Consider the following 22,836-nt stretch of genomic DNA (forward strand, 5'->3'; position numbering starts at 1 on the left):
CCAGGCTGGTCTTGAACTCCTGACCTCAAGTGATCCACCTGCCTCAGCCTCCCAAAGTGCTGGGATTACAGGTGTGAGCCACCATGCCCAGCCTTAATTTATTATTGGTTTCAGCAACATTTTATCCTATACATAGTTTATTAGACCACTTCAAATTTTCTCCATATTTTAAGTACGTACTGACAATATCCCAGTTTATGATATTTGCCTGTGATTAAAACTGTTGCTTTTCCCTTTAATCGAAATGTTTTTCATTCTTGACTGCTTATAGTACAACATGGTCAGAACACATCCACAGCTCTTTCTAAGGGACACTGTCCCACCCAGGGCCACTGCTGAAACAGCAGTTCTAGATGTGCCCTGATTACATCTGTCCTCATCTGATTGGTCTGGAAGTAGACACCTGCCTCAGGGTGTCTATTCAGGCTTACCGGGAGATCTACTGTAAAATGCTGAGCTCTAACAGGAATTCACTGGACCAATCATATTCTCATTCACAGGACTTTGAATTGGAAAATACACAGAGACTCAAGTTGCTATCAGGGGCTGAGGTTGAAAGAGAGAATGAGTAGCTTTGAGTTAGGTGAAGTGTAGAGTAAGCCAAAATTGTGAGAAAGTGGAAACTACGATTGAGCAGAAGATACAGTGTAGAGAAATTGTGTTAAGTCACGGTGGTAAGAGGAGAAGCTAAAGCACATACATCGAGAATAACCGAAACCAGGGTTAGCTAAGCTACTTAAATGGCAGAGCATGGGATTCACTGCCCCCCAAGTGCTAAGTTCCCAAGAGCCTCACTCCCTCCAGCTGTAGTCTCTATGTGGACTAACCACACAGCAGTTTCTTATGAGAGAACTTCCTTCTTCATTACCCCTTGTTTCTTGCAATAACCCAGCCCTTATTATGTGACCTGGTTATCGTGGGTCATGGTTCCTTGTAACTCAATGAGCCCCCACCTACTGCTGCCACCTGTGCCTGGGTGGTGGAGAAACTGACACAAGGGGCCAAGCCACTAACTTGTAGCTGTCATTACACCGTGGGGCTCAGCTCACTTGCCCCACAATGCTTCTTTCAACATGGACTGGCTGCTTAGTCAAAAACCCCCTCTCCCAGTACTGGCTCTCCAACAAGAATGGCTAAAGGATCCAAGGTAAAAAGAAACAAACAAAAATACGTGAAGGTCATATGCCCTGCACTCCTTTGTCTACCTGGAAAGAGACAATTGTTCTGGCTGTATCAGCTTATCGGCCTCCAGGAAACCTTTTGGTTATGCATGAAGTCCGCCCTCTGTTCTGTGAGTCCTGGTTTCTAAATGATTCACAGGTGTGTGGCAGGAGAGGCACTTTCCAACTCTGAGCAAAAATCATGCCAGAGAAAATCTGAGTGACACACTGTTTCTTCTCTTATGTCTCAGCCTCTAGCTGTCCTGCCAGACAGCAAGGTTTTGGATACAATCAGAGTCATAAAATCAGAAGAGACGGAATATTTATGAGCACTGTCCCACACAGTGGGTCAAAGAGGCCAATATTTCACCCTCAGAGGGATCAAGAAGAAGGAGTACCTGAACTCAGTTCAGATATGTACATAGCGCACAGCGGGGCTAGAAGCAGCCTAAATGTCACCGATCAACCTCACCTCTTTCACCCAGGACTGTCCCAAGTCATTGACAACAGAAGGGACTTATTCAACCCCCCAAACACATTCAGGGATTTAGATCCCCTACCTCTTGTATCTGGCTGATGGATACCACCCTGAAATACATCCAGCTAAGTTATAAAATCTTTCTAGAGCTAACGCCTTAGTGAATTTGTTTATTCACTGGGAGCAGATGTCCTGGACCATTTGACCCCACAATTCCACTTCCTTGTGTTCAGACCCCAGGGCAGGTTCCAGGAGAAAACTGTCTTATCTCCCTCTCTTTTACTGGTAGTGCTGATTATATGGCTATTGAAGTCAAGATGGCTCCCTACCATGCATCCAGGGCCCACTCTGCCAGGGAGAGTGGTTTACCCGCTTAACCTGGCATGCCGAGGTCTCGGCTGTGCCCCTGAATCATTGCTGAGTACGTCAAGGACTCTAGTCCCCAACCCTCTGCAGGCCTGACTCATGCAGCAGCTTCCCCAGAGATCGCCCACGGGCTCCAGGTACTGCTCACAAGCTGGTCTCCTCCTCCACGTAGACACACAAACAAAGCCAGTTACTAGGCTTGCTAAGCTCTGCTTAAAGTTACAGGGCCTTGCGTTTGGGGCAGCAGGCTGCCTCATGCACGCCTCTCTTGTTGTGGATGCTGGGCTCTACCATGACAACATAGGAAACCCACCCAGGGTCCCTTTCACATTATTAATGATGTTATGAAATCTGGGGCCAATCTTTGAAAATGCAGTGCCTTATGGGAGGGGAAAAGAGGGTGGGAGGGCAAGGGAACTCTATTAAGCAGCAACCCCAAGGCCAAACCTTGGGTTCCAGGGCCCAGCCTCAGAGACTCTGTTTCAGGACATGTGATAGAAACCCTCGCTACTGTCTTTTCAAAAAGCATCTCAGTTGATTCTGATGATTCAGACAGGTTTGGGAACCATTCTCCAGGTACATATGTGTATACACACACACACACACACACACACACGACTACATTGTATGTAGATAGGACTACGTAAATACGACTGTGTCATCATAGCAGAAATAAAAAGCCAAAAAAGAATCATGCATGTGTGGAGTCTTGTGTGGGAAGGCAAGAGATCTTCTATTAATGAATAAAATGATCTGGAGTAAATCCTTTCTCTGCCCTAGGCCTCATCTGGAAAGTAAGAATTTAGATTACATTCTCTCCAAGATCTCTCCAGCTCCAATGAATGTAGATGCTGCACATTCTACAAATCGCTCACTGCCTTCAGACTTTAATTTTTTCTTTCAGGCAATCAGTTGTTATTTGAAAAGAGACATACAGTTGGAGATAACCCAGAAGGATCTTTTTATTACCTTCACATAGGTGACGAATATTTAGAAGGATAGGTAACAAGAGCAGGTAGTGGGAGTATGAATTAAAGAGGATGAGCTGGCTGAGGTGTAATTGAAACCTTCCCCATCAAGTAAATATAATGAACCCATAGGAAGCTGTAAACAGAGAAACTCCCCAGCTGTGCATTGTGGGAGTTGCCATACGGAAAAGTGTTTACACTGGGAAAAGTAGCCAAGTCGCAAGATGGGATTAGGGGAATATCAGAGTTGAGGAGTAAAAACAAGATAGCAGCCACCAGCACAGGGAGTCTCTTCTCTTGCCAGATTCAGGAGGGCATCTGGGTGCCTCAGGCAGAGATAAAGCCAAGGAGGCAAACATTACACCTGGTTTATGGCTTTCAAAAAAGCAGGAATTGAGGAGCGTGAGGCCACAGAGGAAGGAAGAGGTGGCATTTCAAGGAAGAGAATCTAAAAGAACTATCCTGGCTTCCTTCAAGTGCTGGTCACGGCTATGTGAGAAGATAAAGAGCTCGTCACAGCTATATGTGAAGACTCAGCCTCGATGAATAATTATGCATTTATTCAATAGCTAATATTTTTAGTCTGGGAGCTTGAGGAAGACAGAAGTGGGTATATTTAGTAAGACTCCTAGGAAGGTAAGGAAGTAGAACATGAACCAAGTCTACTCAAGGTCTTGAAGGAAGTAACGTCTCAGCAGTTTTGGATTGAGGCACGTGGATTTTGTAAACAGAAGTCATAATTCTCAGTGATTACAAGCAGGCTACACAAATGATGTTTAATGGCTATTACATAGTATTTTCAGTAAATCAAATTTATTTATGTACATTTGAGGTGCTAATTTCATATGTGATCTTCCTAAGGGCACCAAGAAAAGGAAACAGTGCTACAGGAAAATATTCAACAAAAGAAACTATCGTGGGGATCTTCTTTTAATGGAACCTACTGCTATCGATGGTGAACCAAAACTTTTTCAGGTTCCCTCCATTCTAAAAGGAAAACTAAAACATGGACAAAATGCCATCAGGGTCTACAAATCTCAGAGGAGACAGATGAACCCTCTCTAGCTCTGGAAAACTAATCTTCCCCATGTCTAATCAGAACGCTCCATCTCACCATACGTATTTTGTCATAGATATGTTACCTCCCTTTTGGACAACATCTATTCTTCCTTCATATCATAAGCATGACCTTCTTTGTTAACCTTCTTTCATGGGTCTCATTCTGAAGACATTATCAATGGTCACTATTTTACATCCCTGAAACTGTCATACCTCTCTTCTGCATTTCATGGCTCAGTTCTTTGGATTTCTTATACCCTACATAACCATCATCAGCTTCTTCACTCTCTTGCCATCTGACTTTTGGACTCATGGAAACCATCAATGATCTCCTTCTCATCAAACTCTATGACATTGCTGGGTTCCCGTCCTTAGAACTTCTTCCTTAGCGCTCTTCCTAGCCCTGGCTTAATGAATAACTTCTTCCATTTCTCCTCCACATCTGCTCCCTCATTCTGTCTCTATCAGTGAGTGCAAAGTCAAATGACAGCAAATGTCAGAGAAGTAACATACATGACCAAGGCAGGCCAGGAAGGAACTAGTGCTAAGCATGTGCTCAACTGGAGAAGGCTGGCTGGCCGCTACCCAGCTCTGAACGACTGTGCTCGGGGGAAAGGAGGCCCAGTGCCATCAGGTATGCAAAGTTTAAGAGAATCCAGAAATCTGAACTTTTAAGGAGGGAATATCCTCTTCAAACATTAGAAATTAATTCAAAAAATGTTTTCTTACAAATACTTGTGAGCCAAACTAGGCACATCGAAGAATGGAGATCGGCCCCCAAGCTGTGTTTTCCACATCTGCCCTACTCTTCCTCCTCTATTCCACCCCATCAATTACACAAGACCCTGAGGCCAAGAAGGTCCTATGTGAGGTGGGGAGTAACCCAGCCATGGACAGAATTGCTTGATATGGAATGGAGAGATATGCTCTATTTGTTTGAGGAATACCATGCAGAAATTTTCTTGAGGGGGCTGGAGAAGCAGAAAGGGAATTCAGAAAAGAAAAATGGAGGCATCATGGATTATGAGAGTCTCTGCTGGGTTTCACTGGCTGCGAAGGAAAAAGACATATCCAGATTCCCAAAAGTATTGGAGGTAGAACATGACTAGACTTGAGATTCATGGCAATTCTAGCATCCTGATTATCCATGTAGCAACCAGCAGCAGATTCTTGGTGATTTCTCTCTGGTGTTCTTCCTTAACAAGCCTCAGTTACAGTCAGATTCCAGCTCCCTTATGCACCTTCGTTCCTGGGCTGTCCTTCCAACTAGTGGACATTTGTCTATATCTCCAGTTCAGTTCCCTCAAAGAAGAATTCCAGTTTGGGCCTAGTTAATCATTTTCTGACTTTATTTGAACACTGCTTTAGTACCAGACTACCTCACAGACTGCAAGCCATGGAAAATTTGATTCCATTGAGCCTCTACTCATGGGTCCAGTGTCCACCCCTGGTCAAATACATTGCAGTGGATTGGAAGATTGTGTGGTGTGTACAGGACACAGTCTGCTTGAGGCAGCTCTTGTACTAGAAGCCTGGATGAGGCCAGCAGCTAGGGGATGAGAGAGTCTTCTCTAGCCAGTGACTCTGAGGACTCCATTAGGAAGCGACTGAAACATTCAGAACAACTAGTGCTGGAACAGGGAAGGAGTTTCAGAGGAAAAAAGGAACTCTGAGATTTCTACCAGGATCTGTAGAAAACAAAGTGTTCAAACCTAGTCAGCTCAGGAAACAAGGGCATGAAATATAACAGGGAAAGGCAACATCTCAGAAGGCTGCAATCTCTATTTGGATGCTAAATAACACCCGTCCTTAGCACTAGGGTGCTGAAGCCATGGAGGAGATAAAGAGGTCAGACAGAAGACAATCTTTATCTATGCATAGATAAAGCTGGACTGGATCATGTAGTTCAGACCCATCACCAAATGGACTTCGGAATATTTCATGCTGGAAATAAGTCAATCTACCCACATCAGTGTTAGTCAAACTGAAGTAACCCAAGTCTACTCACCCCAGAAACCTTTGCAATAAGCAAGCAGTGAGCAGAGCACATTCTATGTCTGAGCAGATGCATGAAACAAGAGTTCCTTTTCCCAAACTTGCCAGAGAAGTCCAGGTACTCCTCCCTTTTGTGAACAGCAAAATAAAAGGCCAGATCTTTTCACTTTATGGTTAAGATACAAATATGGAGAGGGGAAGAATTGTGCCTCCCAATAATTCTCAGGTCAGATTTCTGGGCATCGTTTTGAAATTCAATGAGATAATAAATGTACTTATTTAGCCAAAAAATTTTGGGGCACTTGCCGTAAGCAAGGAAACCAGGTCTCTGTCCTCATGGAGGGTAAATGATTATGGTATCTAGTGCAATAAACTGTGTGTATGAAAGTGTTTGCTCAAGAGAAATTCAGGTCTTAAATGAGAACTTCTTTATGAATCTAGGTAACTTTACTTAGATTTTACTCACATCATAAAACCCAGGCATGGAAGCATAGTTAAAAGATTAAATCTAATGACAGTTATCTGGCTGAGACATATAACCTCCTACATGGAAAAACTTAGACTCTAAAAGTCAGTCTCTGACTTCTTTTTTTATTTTTATTTATTTATTTTTTTTTGAGATGGAGTTTTGCTCTTGTCACCCAGGCTGGAGTGCAATGGCATGATCTCATCTCACTGCAACCTCCGCCTCCTGAGTTCCAGCGATTCTCCTGCCTCAGCCTCCCAAGTAGCTGGGACTCATCTCTGTCCTCTTGAAACTCTAAGCACCAAATTGTGTTTTCTCTAATCATACTCAGACTCTGCTGTACAGCATGAGAGTCTCCAGTACTTGCCTGTCTCAGAGAAAGGTGACTCCTAGGCCAGGCCAGGTGGGCCATCTAAGTATGGGTATGTACCCAGTGAGAGAAGCCACCTATTTTTATCACCTCCTCTATCTTCTTCAATATTTCCAGACACCTGGGAGCATTTCCCTGGGGGTGTCCCCAGCTGGTTCTTCACCTCTCCACATGGAAGATGATAGTGCCACCAGCTTTGCTCCCATGGGAGAAAATGGATCCTTAGTCTGAAACATGAAACAGGTGTTAACACCCGGTGAAGGTAATAAGTTCAGAGCTTTCACGGATCCATTACCCTTCCTGCTCTCAGAAGTGTTAATATTTATTCCAGCATGTTCAGTGACATCCTGCCAAGCCAGAGTTCTTAACTCTTCCTAGTGTAGTGGTTCTCAAACTTCCAGGCATCAGAATCCCCTGAAGACCTTGTTAAAACCCAGATTACTGGTCCTCACCCCCAAAGTTTCTGATTCAGTCAGGCCAAAGGATTTACTTTTCTAACAAGTTCTCAGTACTGCTAATGCTGCTGGTCAGGGACATACTTAGAGAACCTGAGTCCTAGGGGATGCTTGAGTCTCCTGAAATTCCATGCACGATCTGTCTGTATGTGCCTGTGTGATTTTTGTTCTAAAGTATGTTTCATAGCTTTCATCAGAATCTCAAAGTGAATTAACTCAACCAACCAAACAAAAGCCAGTATCTTTAAGAGCATCAACTAAGGCAAAATACCTAAAGGAATGCTGATCTCAAAAGAGAATATACAATGGTGCAAAAAATACAAAAGCACTGGATAGAGCAAAGTTAGCTCCACAACGAGTGCTCAGAGTTATTGGGTAGGAGCTGGGTGGAGGCTGATAGGCACAATCAAAATAAAGGGTTTTGAATAGGAATTGATATTCTCACCCTGCAAGAATTTATTTTTAATTATAGATAATTATTCTGAATTACAACAAGATGATTTGAAGCATTACGCTAATTCAGGAGTAATAAAGCATGAATTGCCGATGCAATCTTTAAAAATGTAACCTATCAATCAACACTGGAACAGCAACAGACAAAAGGCTATGATCTGACATTATTATTTTATGGAGTCGCAGTTAAAACTGACCTTCAATTTACTCTTTACGAGCCCCCATAGGGCAATGAGAGATGCCAAATACCTGTGGCTCCATGTGGAGCCGAATGAAGATCTATATCCCTGCAGGCTGCCCTCCCCACTGGCTGACTCTCAGAATCCCTTGCTTTTTAGAGGCAATGGAACACAATCCATACAAGCACAAACTTGTGTCCGGTCAGAACTTGGCTCAAATCCTATCTTTGACCTTTACTAACTCTATGACCCTAAGCAAGTACTTCAACCTCTCTGAGCTTCAGCTGCCTCATCTGTTAAATGGGAAGGATAGCCTAACATACAAGTTTCTCCTGATGATTATATAATATAATGGGTAAAATGCCTGACAACAAACCACAACATGAATCAGGTCCTGCTCTATACTATGATGGTGCTAGTAGAATCATATTTAGCTATTATAGGTAGGAAGTAGAAGCAAGTCTTCCAAGGAGCCATCCCAGACTCAGTGTCATTTAACAGGGTACAGCAGGCTGCCTCATTTTCATATAGCTAACATTGCATAAGGGTTGTGGCTCACAGTCTAAGAATGCTACCCGAGCTTGCAGGCCATCCCTTTAGTCAGGGATGGGAGAAAGTAATTGCTCAGTTGCTGACTAAACATCTGCCCAATGTATATGCTCTTTCCTGAATCTAAGAGACCACAGACTGAAGAAGAAGGAGAAGGGAGAGAGGGGAGTAGGTTACAAATGTCTCCCATACAGTGAGTGCTAATTTCTATAGCAAGAAAGCAGATACTGTGGCTACTTTACTCAAAGTGAAAATATTTCTTAAGGAAGGAAAAAAAAACAGGATTGAGCACCATCTATGAGTCAGTTTTGCTTGCGCATGATTACATAATGCCCTCTTCTGTAGAGGAAAAACCATAATAATATTGCTTAAGTTCATGGAGGCAATGATTAGTAGAGGCTGGATTAAAACCTAGATCTATCTCACCCCAAATTTCATGTGCTTTTGGTTAAACCATTCTGTTTTTACCAAAGTAGCCAACTTCTTCTACTTTATAGCATTGCTGTTTTAAGTTGAAGAAAAGAAAGACGGTGGATACATAAAGAAGAAAGACCAGAATGTGCCTATAATTGAAAGTAAGTTAAGAAAAAATCACCTCCCCACACACAACCAGAACAAAAATTAATGGCCAAACACACACAAAATCACTTGACACAAAATACACGATCAATCTCAGACCACAAGATCTTCTTTATCTCTTTTTTTGGAACTCAGAGAGTCAACCCAGCTAAATGGTGAAGGCAATGAGGTCAAGGACCTGTAAAGGGCAGCAGAGAGTTGGAACTAGCTGGAGCACCCTTGGCTGTCAAATTCAGAGGAAAGGCAACAAAAAGCTTTGCCTGGTGAGCTTGTATTGATCTTTGAGAATAAAGATCTATGTAGAGATAGACATAAATTCATTAGGATAGACCTGGAGACAGATCTCTGTACTTGGTTTCAGTCAAGCATTGCATTTGGATCTGGGTGGCAAAAGGGCCTTAACCAGAGAACAAACTTCCATAGCAATGGGTTAAAAGACCATGGAGAGTTGATGGAGCTAGAGGCCTAGTATTATACACTGCAGAGGCATGAACCTGCTCAGACCAGCTGGCTCTAAGCAGAGACTGCAACCCAGCAGCCCACCAGCCAGAAGTGGCCATCACACAGACAGGCTTGGTTGATCTTCCTGGTGTTCCCTTGTGGGAAAAACATGGAGCTGGATGGACATAGTCCAACTTGGTTACTTGCCTGCCCCATGAAGGCATGAGTTTGAAACTCTTGGTTTTAAATAGACATTACTCCTAGGCGATAGCTTGGGGTTATCAACCTGTAGACACTCATCATTGAAACTGTAGATATTGTAGACATAACTGAAATTCGGAAGCTGCATAACAGAATGGACAATAATGAAGAATATTTGGTAAATACATATAATGTTCACCCTCTCATCCATACCTTAGGTCTAAGGAGTACCCATTATGGGTCAGAGGCTACGCCCAATCAAACTACAAAGACACATAAGGTATAATGACTGCCCTCCAAAGGATTGTGCAGTAGTGTAACTGGGGAGGTAGCCTGTGCGTAAAACGATTTGTAACAATGCCTTGGTGTCTGTTAAATGCCAAGTAAGAAGGTAGACAATAAGGGAGAAAGGGGCACTGGAGTTCATTGTGGTCAGAGATGGTTTAGGTTGGCTTTGCAAAGGAGGTAGAACATTAACTGGATCTTGGATAAAGTTAGGTTTAGATGAGTAGAACAAGAGAAAGGAGGGTACTCCAAAGAACCAAGGAGAGGTGGCAGGAATGTGCGTGGCAAGGTTGATGATAGTGAATAGATCAGTCTGGCTGAAGTTGTGAATTCATACAGAAAGAGGAATGTGCATTCAGGAATTTTAATAATTTCACATTCAGATTTGGAAGACTATATATAATATTACAGCTCCTAATTTTTGGTTTGAGAAACTATGATCATCATAAACCCTGATAAACTCTTTCAGGCCAAAAAAGCAAGTCCTGTTTGTCATTCTATCATTGTGACCCTATCACAGTATTTGGAACTTAGTAGGCTAAAAGAACTAATGCAATTTGTTCTCTATACTTTAAAATTTATGTTCTTGGCAAATATTTACTTATCAAAAATCATATAGGGACTTCGGGGTTAAATTTTCAGATGTGTGATTACAAAGTTTTTTTTCTTTCTGGAATTAAAAATACATATATAAGAGCATAGCTTTACAAAACCAAACATCTTTGAGCAAAACCATTCATCTAGCTTAAGAAAGGCATTTCTTTTCCTATCACCATGTAAGGGCAGAGTTGCTCACATTTTCTTATCATTCACTAATGAGCCAAATAAACTACACAGCTTCTCCAAGCAGCTGTGCAGGGCAAATTCGAACATTTTCTTCCTTAAGAAGGTATGATTACTGAGTGGTTTTAGAATACAGTTGTTTGGAATAAACAGTAGCTGTAATCCATTATTCTTAATTAATTGATCCCATCATATCCAATTCTTGTTACAAAAGCTCTGTTGTAGAAGAAATGCCAATGTTTGTGGTTGGATGAATGAATGAATGAATGAATGAATACATGCGGAAGAACTATTGGTGACCACACTCTAGATGTTTCTCAGAGTGTTGTTAGTGAACTATTTGCATCAGAATCAACCAGAATACTGATTTAAAACTCATCATTCTCAAAGGTGAGGCTCAGAAATCTGCATTTTAGTAAGCTTCTCGGATGATTCTGATGAGCTCTAATTGCTAGAATCTTTGCTATAAAGTAGGGAGGGAGCAGACTTTGGAAAACAATGTAAGTTAAGCTAAGAAATAATTCTACAAGCTCCTGATTATACGGCAGGGAGAGCCCAGGACAGGGAACTCCAGTTGTTTTCTGAGAAACACCCTGAATGTATGATTTGATTGGGGGCGGGGCAGTTTGTAGAGCAAGAGATAGAGAACAGAGTTCAGTCTAAGACACTGAGACCTGCCTCCTAGGATCCAGACAAGCAAGGGTATCATGAACCAGCACAAATGACCACTGCTCCTAGGACAGTGTTGCTGCCTCATGCCATGGCTCTTCCTTCCAGGAATGGAGCAACATAGGCTTGTGGGATATAAGATGTTCCCTGGAGCAAGACAGAATCCCACAAGGGTAGGTCATGACAGTCAGATCCTTTGGGATCCTTTGGGAAGACTATATGGCTTTAATAAGTTGTTTGGACTTCTATCTGTCACTAACAAGGGTCACAAGGCATTTAATTTTTAGGATGAGGGAGGATGTGTCCAAAAGAGCACTTGAGAAGATGAATCTGGGAAATACATGCAGATTATATCGGAAGGGACAGAAATCATAGGAATCCAGTAAGGAGACCAGTACCTTGGTTTACCTATTATAGTCTGCCTGGTTCTTTTGATGGCTATCACATTCTCTGCCAGCACTGATTACTTCAGACTGTCTCTCTACAGTGTAGAGATGATGTCTGACCAATCTTTGTGTTTCCTATTATGTCTGGTCCTGAACTGAATTGAGCACTCTCATTCAACGTATACTACCTCCTAGTAGTGGAAATACAGTTGAGTGTCAATTCAATGCAAAGTATACTAAATGGTATACTACCTCCTAGTAATGGAAATGCAGTTGAATATTAATTCAATGCAAATTGTACTTATCAGCCTTTTTATATTCTTCTAATTATTCTACAAATATTAACTGGATAACAATTTTGTGCCAGACACTGTACTTAACACTGGGAATAAAACACTGAGCGAAACAGACACGGAGCTGCCTTGATGGGAAGTGCTGTCTTCTGGGAGATAGGCATCAGAGGCAGACAACATGCAAGGCCATTTCAGGCAGAAGAACACAAGCAAAGGAGCAGAGGCCCCAAGAAGACCTGTGTCCACCATGTTGGTAAAGTAAGGGTCTCATGAGGTGGGGCAGTGGGGACAGAGGGCAAAGCATAGCCTTGAATACCCTGCAAAGGAGTTTGAAATTTAACCAATAGACACTATGAAGCCATTGAAGGTTTTTTGGTAGCAGGTGATTTAACTGACAAGGTTTGGGTTTTTAGAAAATAGATTTTATAACAAAGCACAACATAGGCTACAAAAGGTTGACTCTTGAGACAAGTGTGTCAGTTAGAACATTATTGGAATAGTCCAGGTGAAAGATGATAAAGGCCTGAGCCCAAGCATTAGCAAAAAGAATAGTCTAAAGAGGCCAAAAAGGTCCATATAGGAGATAAAATCTATGCAGCTTATTACTGGCTGAAAGGGCAGGAGAGTAAGTTAGAACAAGAGTTGAAAAATGTCCCTGTTCTGATGACCACTTGAATGAAGAGAATCTCATTAATTAGATTACGCAAGAAGGAGGGAGAGTTTGTACGAACCAAGCTGGCACATTCAGTTCTGATTCAACCTTCATGATGCAGTTAAGAGTATCTCATTAAACTTACTGACCTGACCATAGCTCTTAGCTCCTCTGAGCTCTCCAGTACACCACCATTAGTTAACCTCATCGGGTACGAGCTCATTACCTCCTAATGCAGCCACTGTTTGCTGGATGCCTACTTTGTTAAAGTCTGGCAGTAGGTGTCATTTTGGGGTGGGGTAGATTAAATGGTGAATTGAGATATAGCTCCTGCCTTCACAAGCTTGCAAGCCAGGAGCAATCAATGCATGCATCCTTCCTGCGGGCCCGATCATGTACAGCACTGGCTACACCAGATGAGTGAGCTGCTGTGCCAGTAGATCCACATACAGAAACAAATTAGGTGCCAACGCTGCTCTATGACTAAAATGGATTCCTGTAACTCACAATTTCAAATGTTAGTATGTTAAGCCCATTTTATTTTTCTCATTTATTGCTGTTTGTAAAGAGAAAGTTATCACTTTAAACAAAAACATGCCCCTTATCTATTTTACATGTAGACATACACATAAATACTTCATTTGAAATAAGGATTGTGCTGTTTAAAAATAAACATGTAGCCTGACAGTTTGAAAACCACGGGACTACAGCAGCAGCTTCCCCATCGGCCCAGAAGCCCGGCAAGCATGGGTAAGTCACGTGCTACAGAGCTGCCACACAATTTCCTTTCAATTCAATTGCCCAGTCCCAGCTTTGGACAAGTTTATCTAGACCCAACATGAGTGTTCACAAGATGCAAAAACAGCTGCTTAATTTGATTTAAGAAATTCAATCACCTAGATTTTTTTTGTTTTTCCCCTCTCAGACACCAGCCAAGTGTTTGGACTAATTTTTTTTTTTCCAGAGAATTTATTGGTTCACATCACATAGACAAGAACTCTATGTCCAAAGAACTTGGAGTTTCAAAGCTACATGATGATACAATGAGACATTTTGACCAAATTCCATCCTGAATTTGATGAATCTACCCAAAAGAAGAGAAGTGGCTGCTTCTGGTTCGCACCCATTCTCAAGGCAGTGGGACAGAGTACAAACATACCTGGACTGGGAGTGTGGAAGTCAGGATTCTCTTAAGGGCTCTGCTCCTAACTGGCTACAAAGCCTGGGCCCAGGCTTCCTCATCTATTAAGTGAACTATTTGAACTGGTTGATTTCAGGGGTTCTACCCAGCTTTAAAAATTCTATAATCCTGAGAACATCTGTTTAAGCACAGTTCTCTAACTTTGCTGTTCTGAATAAACATGATCTGGTCACACTGAAATTTCCTGTCCTTGGTAATTACAATTAATTAGCAGAAATCTATGGTATAAAAAAATTAATCATAGTGCAATAAGGATTATAAAAGCTAGCCAGATGGTGTTGAGTGAACTAAGAGAAGAAACTTCTTTTTCAATTCTAAAGCCCTATTTCAAGTGTTTGTAGGCTTTTCGGACTTGGGTGGTTACCAGCAAGTCATTAGTAGTTTCTGCAAGCAGGACCCAGCCTAAGCTCAGCCTGGCTTTGAAAGAATCCAGTCTGGTCTGAAGTTTCATTTGGAGCCTGGTCAGAAATATGCTATTGATGGTGGGGAGATCTATCTTTTTCTGTGTTTAAAGACAAAGACTCTTCTGACAAGCCGGTGGAAAAAAAGTGTCCCAATCCAAACGGAGCGAGTCAGGTCTGCAGTGTCTGTCTTGTTTGCTGTTAAGCTAAGAAGGAGGATATTTTAGAAGAAAATATAAAAAGGAAAGAAAGACTTGCTAGAGGCCTCCTGCTGTTTGACTGTACCTCACCCTGGCTAGGGAGTGGGAGAGTTTTATTAAGCTATTCCCTTCAAGTCTGCATAGCTTAGGAGTGACTTTTCAACTCAGAAACTTGGGGTTAGAGTATATTTTGAAAACAGATCTGGGTTTTTGAAATCCTAGTGGTGTCTGGTCTCCATCCTTCTCGTGTTTATTCTTAAATCCTGGTTGTCCTCCCTTCTCTTGTTATCTGCTGATGAGGGTTCAGGTTAATGCCTTATTATGGAATTATTTTAAACTTTACGGTAATTTCAGAGTAGAACTAAGACCTTCCAGGTGAGTTTGCTTGTGCCAAAGAGTGGCACGCTGTCCTCCAACCTATGGAGACTCATGATTTTTGTTTTACAAATTGGGTTCCCTTATTCTGGCCTCTCAATTCAATGTGCTGGCCCCTTTGGGAAAGGGAAACACAGCCTGAAACTAAATAGAACCTAATCCACACCTACATTTTCACAAGGGAGTTGGCCTGCATGAAACTGTAGGAAAAGACCTAATAAAGCACGTGAGTGTTTAACCCAACTCCAACAAATGATTAACTACAATGTGAGGAGAAAAACAATAACAGGAACCAACAATGGTATGAACATGGTGATGAATCATCCACCAACCCTTGCTGATTGACGTCAGACCAGCCACAAAGGGTGTTTTACAAGTTAAGGACAAGGTGACTTCTGGGGTTACATGCTACAGGGTTCTTTAGATTATTTCCTTTCCTCCAGGTCCCATGGCTAAAGGTGTACCAATGCATGGCAAGGGGGTTTTCAGCAAGTTACAGTCCCAATTTCAGAATTGCTGCCCAAAAGGGATTTAAATTATCTGAATATATTCTAAGAAAACAAATCTAACAATTTCAAAACTTTCCAACAAAAACCTATATTTACATTCTTTCTGACCACCAGTATAAAAGTCTTTTCTCTTCCCACCCTGCCTTTATCACTATAACTCTTCCCTGCATGATATATTTTTCCTTGTTGCACTTATTACTGCCTGACATGCCATGTGTTTGCCTACTGTCTGCCCCACGACCCACTAGAATATAAACATTTTGAGAACAGGGACTTTGCTACTTCCACTGCTATATCCCTAACAGGGAAGTCACTACCCAGCTCACAGAAGGCATGAACGAATTAATGAATCTAATCAAACACCTATTATAAGGGCATTCAGTAAATATTTATGGGAATTTGTAAATAGATAATTAAGTTTAAAAAAGAGAATGGAGGCAGATTAAATAACTTCCTAAAATAGGTCTTCAACTAGTGTTAACCAACAACGTAACCATTATTTTTGTTTTCATCTGGGTCACCTCAGATTTACCACTTCTGTCTTCCTTCCCACATTCTTCACCTTACCTAGGTCCTCTTCTCACAGATAGGTAGCCTGTCTCTGGTTTTAAGTGATGTACCAGCCCGGAGATCACATCTTGGAGCTCCCACATGGCCATGGGATGAAATCCTGACCCATTCAGACTGTGCACGAATTCTTCTTTATTTAGACAGTAAACGAAAAACCTGTTGAATGAGCAAGTAAAAGCAGCAACAAGAAGACAGAGGGCTTTATTAGCAGAGGAAACTCTGATCATGAGGCAGTGAAAAAGCAGAGACTGATTAATCAATTTGTTTCAGAGAACATTTTGAGATTCTAGTTTCTTTCTTTTTTTTTTTTTTTTTTTTTTTGAGACAGAGTCTCGCTCTGTCGCCCAGGCTGGAGTGCAGTGGCGTGATCTCTGCTCACTGCAACCTCCGCCTCCCGGGCTCACGCCATTCTCCTGCCTCAGCCTCTCGAGCAGCTGGGACTACAGGCGCCCGCCACCACGTCTGGCTAATTTTTTTGTATTTTTAGTAGAGACGGGGTTTCACCGTGTTAGCCAGGATGGTCTCGATCTCCTGACCTCGTGATCCGCCGGCCTCAGCCTCCCAAAGTGCTGGGACTACAGGCATGAGCCACCGTGCCCGGCTGTGAGATTCTAGTTTCTTTCAATAAAATGCACTTATATATCTATTTGATTTGAGATGGTTCACTAGGCATTCTTTAAAAAAAAAGTTGCAAAAAATACTTGAAAGTTTTTTAGCATACAGCTAATGATTGATGCTTATTAGTTCCTGAGTTCAGCTAAGTTCTTGTATTCAATATAGACATATGAAAGGATCATTTTTAAAAACATGCCTTTAGGGAGATGCAATTTTACTATACGGTGGCAGCTCAGATACAAATGGTCCAGTTTTACAAGTTAAGTCTAATTTTACCTGGTCACTCAGACAGGCTCCTGACCCGAGCAGGCCGTGAGTATATATAAGAGCCCCAGGTCTCACAAGACAGTGCTGCCCCAGAAGGGTCCTGAGAAGACTGGAGATTGATGGATGCGGGAGAATTATATGGGATGCAGAGGGGAGCAAGGAGCCCTTTTTTCCCCAATGACTCTAACCAGAGATACCAACGGCCTGGGGAGAGGGAGGCAGGCACTTACAGGGTTATCTCTCTCTTTCCATCCATAGAAAGGTGACAAGTGGCCCCTGGGGGAATATGGAGGATTTGTGAGTATTCCAGTCTGGAGTCTCAGGATGGTATGGTAGAGACAGGGAGAATCTTGGGCCAGATAACCCAGACCCTTGGTTTCTTAGTGAGTGGAACTTAAGATTCTGAAATTATATAAGTGAAAAAGAACACTATAAAATTCAGGACTTAAACTGATAATTATCTCACCGACCTCCGGACTTGGATTTGAGTAAGAAGGAGTAAATGCCAGGAATGCTTGGAAAATATAACTTTCACTGATACATAACAAAAAAGTTCTAATATCTTTCTCTAAAGACGAAGCCCCAATCCAGACATGGTGGCTCATGCCTGTAATCCCAACACTGTGGGAAGCTGAGGCAGGAGAATGACATGAGACAAAAGGTTCCAGACCAGCCTGAATAATATAGGGAGACACTATCTCTACAAAAAAAATTAAAAATTAGCCAAGTGTGGTGGCACACACGTGTAGTCCCAGCTACTCAGAAGGCTGCGGTGGGAGGATTGCTTGAGCCCGGGGGGTAGAGGTTGCAGTGAGCAGAGATTGCACCACTGCACTCCAGCCTGGGTGACAGAGTGAGACCCTGTCTCCCCACCCAAAAAAAAAAAAAAAAAGATTTTAATTAAAATTTAAAAAATGAAGCCCCTTACACCGTCTGAAATGATATACAGGGAGTTTTCACATTTTCAGTAATTCAAAGAGAACATGAGTCAGGGCCTCTGATATAGAGCTGGCTCTGTCACCTGCCACAAGAACACCATCTCAGTAGGCAGATTTTCTGAGCTTTCACTTCTCTGCAAAATGAGTGATGAGCCACGTGGTACTATACTCCATGAGGATATCTCTATTTTCTGGTAAGATAAAAGGTCAGAATAAATAAGAATTTTCCAGAGGCCTACATAGTCAGGATAGGGCAGGAATACTACCAAAAAGCAGTCCAAGAGCCTACAAAAATATGTAAATGTAATAGAACCATTATAGTAAAGGCACAAATAATAATTAAGTCATGGAGGAAAAGACAGAGGGAGTGGAAGAGTTGTAGAATGTTCTAAGTTGAAGATACATATGTGATTATGCTTCCTTGTTAGTCCAAAAAAGGGGACAACAGGACAATTATAATTCTCCATAGCTAGTAAAAGGAAACTTAATAGTTTGTCAAAGGAGAGATACTATAAAACAGCCTCAAAATCTAAATAGAATTTATTGTCTGGTTCATTATATAAGAAATGGTGAAAAACACAAATGACAATATCAGTAAGAACAGATTTTCAAAGCTCCAAAAATGTGTTTCATGATGTCTCTTTCTCTTGAAGAGATCTCAATAACAACAAAACACCACCACCAATAATGACCATAATAATAATGAACCAAGGGACCTAAAATAAATAACATGACTATATTGCAATAGACCTTTGGTGGTCAGTATCTCCCTTAGACAATACTTCTCAAATATCAACCATCTCAGACTGGTATGACTGGGCAAGGCCTATATACATGCAATGAAAAAGCACTATAAATGATTGCTGCTATTATTATTAGGCCATTCAACTTATATGAAGCAGTCATTAGATTAATTAGAATGACTTCATTTAGGCAAATGACTTGCTAGAGAACCACTTCCAATATGCCTTCTGAGTAGCCACAACTTATCCACAAATGGTTTGGCCGTTGCAGCAGGTGGCCAAATGTTGGGCGGGGTAGCCATCTTTTCTCTAGAAAAGATGGGTTGGTAAAAAAAAATAATATGGATTATTATTTGGAACCATCTGGAAGGAGTCAATATGTTCAGGGTTTGCTAGGCCAACACATAAGTTTCTATGAGCTTCTGAGGTTTCTTGAGATTTGTCTGGTGTGAGGTTGGATAGGAACTTGTGCCATAAGTTTCCTAAGAAAAATACATGTTTACTGGTCCTACATTCATTTACATATACAACAATTATATGAAATAATTATGCAATATGAAAGCTTATATTTGTTTGACAATGATAATTTTGTAGAGATGACTCCAGAATTTCACTCAATCACATAGTATTTGATAAGTTGCAGGTCTTAAAATGTAATTGTCCGTTTTTTTTTAAAGCAAATGAAGACTCACAGAAACATTCTCCACTTGCATCAAGATATTGATTACCACTTTAGTTTATAATAGAAAACATTTGGAAATGTCTACATAAACAAGAAAAAGGGAAATAAGAGGATTGTGGGTGTATCAGTTAGCTACTGCTGCCTAACAAACTGCCCCCAAACTTTGTTGTTTTGGATTAAAACAACAAGCATTTGTTTTTGCACATAAGCCTACAAATCAGCTAGGGGTTTCTTTTAGTCTCAGCTGAATTCCTGCAACTGAGGTCAGCTGGCAGTTCGGCTGGGAGCTGACGGGTCTAGGAAGACTTAACTGTGATGACTGGGAAGACTGAGGTTTCTGAGGTTTCTTTCCACTCATTTGTGATTTTTCTCAAATCTCAATGATGGTAGTTTGTCTACAGCAAGATTCCAAGGAGGCAAGTAGAAGTGCACAAGGCTTCTTGGGGCACAGGCTCGGAATTGGCACCCCATCACTTCTGCTATATTCTTTTGGCCAAAGCAAGTCACAAGGCCAGCCCATATTCCAGGAATTGGAAAATAAACTTCACTCCCTAATGGGAGAAACTGCAAAATCACATTGCAAAGAATGTAGAAACAGGGAGGGGTAAAGAATTAGGAGCAGTTTTGCAATCTACCACAATGGTATATTCACTGGGTGGATTCTTCTCCAGTCATTAAAAATGAAGCCTACGTAGCAAGTTTAGGAAGTTAAAAGGACAAAAGAAAATATTATGTGTTAACTTTTATTACAGCCATATGAATATACATGCAAAAAGGTTAGAGAAAAATATACATAAACAATGGTTGTATAAAGTTGGCAGGATGTGTGTTTTTAACTATATTTTTAAAAATATTCTGACAGCTTTAGTGGAGAACTCAAACCTCTTGTCATATCTGCGTGTGGCATAAGCCACATTTCTTCAATAGGATTTGGCTGAAGTAACCAATGAATTAACAAAAGAATTATGGAGAGAAAAAGTAAATGACCTATTTTTTGTTCTTTTTTGGACAAAATGATTCAACCCAGAAATTCCATGCCAAAATATTCAGCTGACAGAAGGAATTTAATGTGACATAGTATGCTTGCTATTTCTAGGGGAATGGCATTAGAGCTTTTAGAGTACAGAGCAAAAAGCCTTTGGCTGTTAAAGTATTTTGCACAAGAGTGAAAACTTTCATTGTATGACTAAATCAATGAAGATTATCCCCTCAGTCAGAATTTCCTTTGTCTACACGTGTACTCTCCGGGCATCTATTCTTGCTTTCGGTTCAGTAGTCGAGTCCTCAATTAAATGACCCAATTTAAAGTAATGCTGAATATTGCGTTGAAGTTACAATGTAGATATTGATTTCATGGCCTGTGACTCCTTCTGAGGTCAGTCATTGACCAGCACATTGAACTTGGTCTCACGGGTTGACGTTAGCCACCCCCAGTATTGTCCTCACTAGTTTTAATTTAATGATTCTGTGGTTCTAATCCAAACCTTCTCTAGAGTACAATTTATTCTGGATTGCTTTCGACAGGACTTACCTGTGGCCTTTTTAGCAAACAAACTGTGGTAGGTGATGGAAAGTCTAATGCATACTTATACTAGTGATGGGCCTTTATATGTGGCAAAAAGACACAATTCTCAAGGTACAGCAAATGAAACCAGATTATAGAAATCCACAGCTAAAAGGCACTTTAGCATCTGAGGAAAATCAGGTCCAGGGGCTATAAATTATTTGCATGTGTTTCTGTCCTAAAATTAATTGCAGAGAGGTTGCTCCCAGTCTCCTCTCCAAGTGTCTTCTCCACTGTCCTCTTGTCCCTAGAGGATTCTTTGTCACCTTACAGACAGCAGAAGGCTGGAAGCACCAGTGCCCCCAAAACATTGCATAGAACTGGTCTAGGCAAGAGGAGAATCACTATATGAAACAGGGCTGGCTCATGCCCCATTTCTCCCTGCCTCTTGCTTCCATTCAGAACTCCAGAACCAGTTGAGGAAGGATTATAAAAGCTGGCAGTCTCTTGCCACCCTCACTCCCACCCTTCTCAGATTCTTGGTCTAATCCTCTAACCCAACCCAGCTGCTATGTGTCCTCAAACTCATTCCTCCCAGTTCTTAGCAAAACGTGTGCTCAGGGCCTTTGGTCTTTAAATGCATATCTTATTTAAAGCTCAAAGTGCAATCCTGTTCCAGGGATTTGCGTGATCACAAGGATGGACTCTTCAAGGACTGTAACTCATAAAGGTTGACTTCATGGATGAACCTAAGGGAAGGGGGAAATGCCCAGCAGGTAACTTCAGGACTGAAGCAAGTCGGGGGACAGAAGTGAGGTTCTCCAAAGTGGCACCGGGAAAAGTAATTCTCAAATCATGCCTCCCAATTTAGAGCTCAGAGAAAAAGAGACACCAAATCACTGTATGCTTTACTTAATAATGAAGAAGAGTTTAGCAAGCCTATGTGCCTGATACTCTACCAGCAAGGGTCTCAAGGTGACTGCTGAACATGATGGTCCTGTGGAGCTAACAGAGGTGAGAAGGGACAGTGCTCAATGTGCTACTGAGACTTCCTGGAGTGGGGACCCAGGGCATTGCCCTGCTCAGATCCCAGGCTGACTCCTCACCCTCTGGTGTAGGGACCAGGTCATCCTTCTTAGGAAAACTCTGGTCATATTTTCCTTTTTAAATTTTTTCAAAAGAAGTCAGCAATCTGGGTTTTATGTAATATCCTTTTATTTTTAAATGTTGGAAACTAATTGCAATTGTGAAAACTCCTGTTGGGGAACCTGGCCCTTAATGAATGCCCTTTTATGACCTCTGCTGGAGTAGGCATCTAGGGAGGGGTGGAACAAAGTAGGACAAAGCAACACTCCCAAAATAATATCCTGTAACATAGGGAGTGGTACTGGGGGTTTTGAAGAAGGCTTATCAGAGTCTCCCAGGGTGGCGCAAAGAGAGGAAGTGTAGGATTTTTGTTTGATATTTCTTAAAGAAAGCCATGGTTCCTAAAGGCTGCCTTAGTGAGTGGCCACCCACAAGAAGCCATGCACATGGGACCATGTGCTGTGAACAGAGGAGTCAGGGAGCATGAGGTTGAAGGCCACAGGTGTGGGTCACTACCACTACCCATGCAGCCATGTATGTGCCCATCCTCTGCCTATAGACTGTGTCATGGCTAGTGGGGCAGGAAAGACTTTGGCAGAAATGATCAGCGACATAGAATCTTGGATATTCAGTGCTCCAAACAATCTCAACAGTCTTTTCAACCTTGTCATTTTACACAAATCATCGGAGCCCAAAGAAGAAACAGACTTCTTGCTCCCAACCTTACACAGCTGATTTACAGCTGAGCTGAGACAGTAGCTCAGGCCCCTGCCTCCCAGTGCAGACCTTGTCTCGAAACCCTTTCCTATCCCTCATCCCCATTCTCACTCCAGGAAAAGTTGTTATAAAGAGGACTTGTGAAATGAAAAATCGAATACAGTATTTTGGTATCTTTGTAAGACTCTTCATATCAAAAATTTAACAAGCCAAGAAAAATAATCCTTTCTCAAACCATATA

At 41.7% G+C, this 22,836-nt stretch overlaps 1 long non-coding RNA gene across 2 annotated transcripts in view; it reads right to left on the reverse strand.

Annotated features, from left to right (window-relative positions):
• The window catches only part of LOC108582859, a 127,971-nt gene that overhangs the window by 25,759 nt on the left and 79,376 nt on the right, over positions 1–22,836 (reverse strand). Inside the window, exon 3 of one of the 2 annotated variants that reach the window (XR_002518318.2) lies at positions 3,909–16,199. The exons of the other annotated variant lie outside the window; for it this stretch is intronic. This is a non-coding gene — a long non-coding RNA (uncharacterized LOC108582859). Of the gene's footprint in view, positions 1–3,908; positions 16,200–22,836 lie in introns of those variants that run through there. 2 annotated transcript variants of the gene reach the window in all.

This window comes from Papio anubis, chromosome 15 (assembly GCF_008728515.1).
Source record: "Papio anubis isolate 15944 chromosome 15, Panubis1.0, whole genome shotgun sequence".
NCBI classification, from domain to species: domain Eukaryota; kingdom Metazoa; phylum Chordata; class Mammalia; order Primates; family Cercopithecidae; genus Papio; species Papio anubis.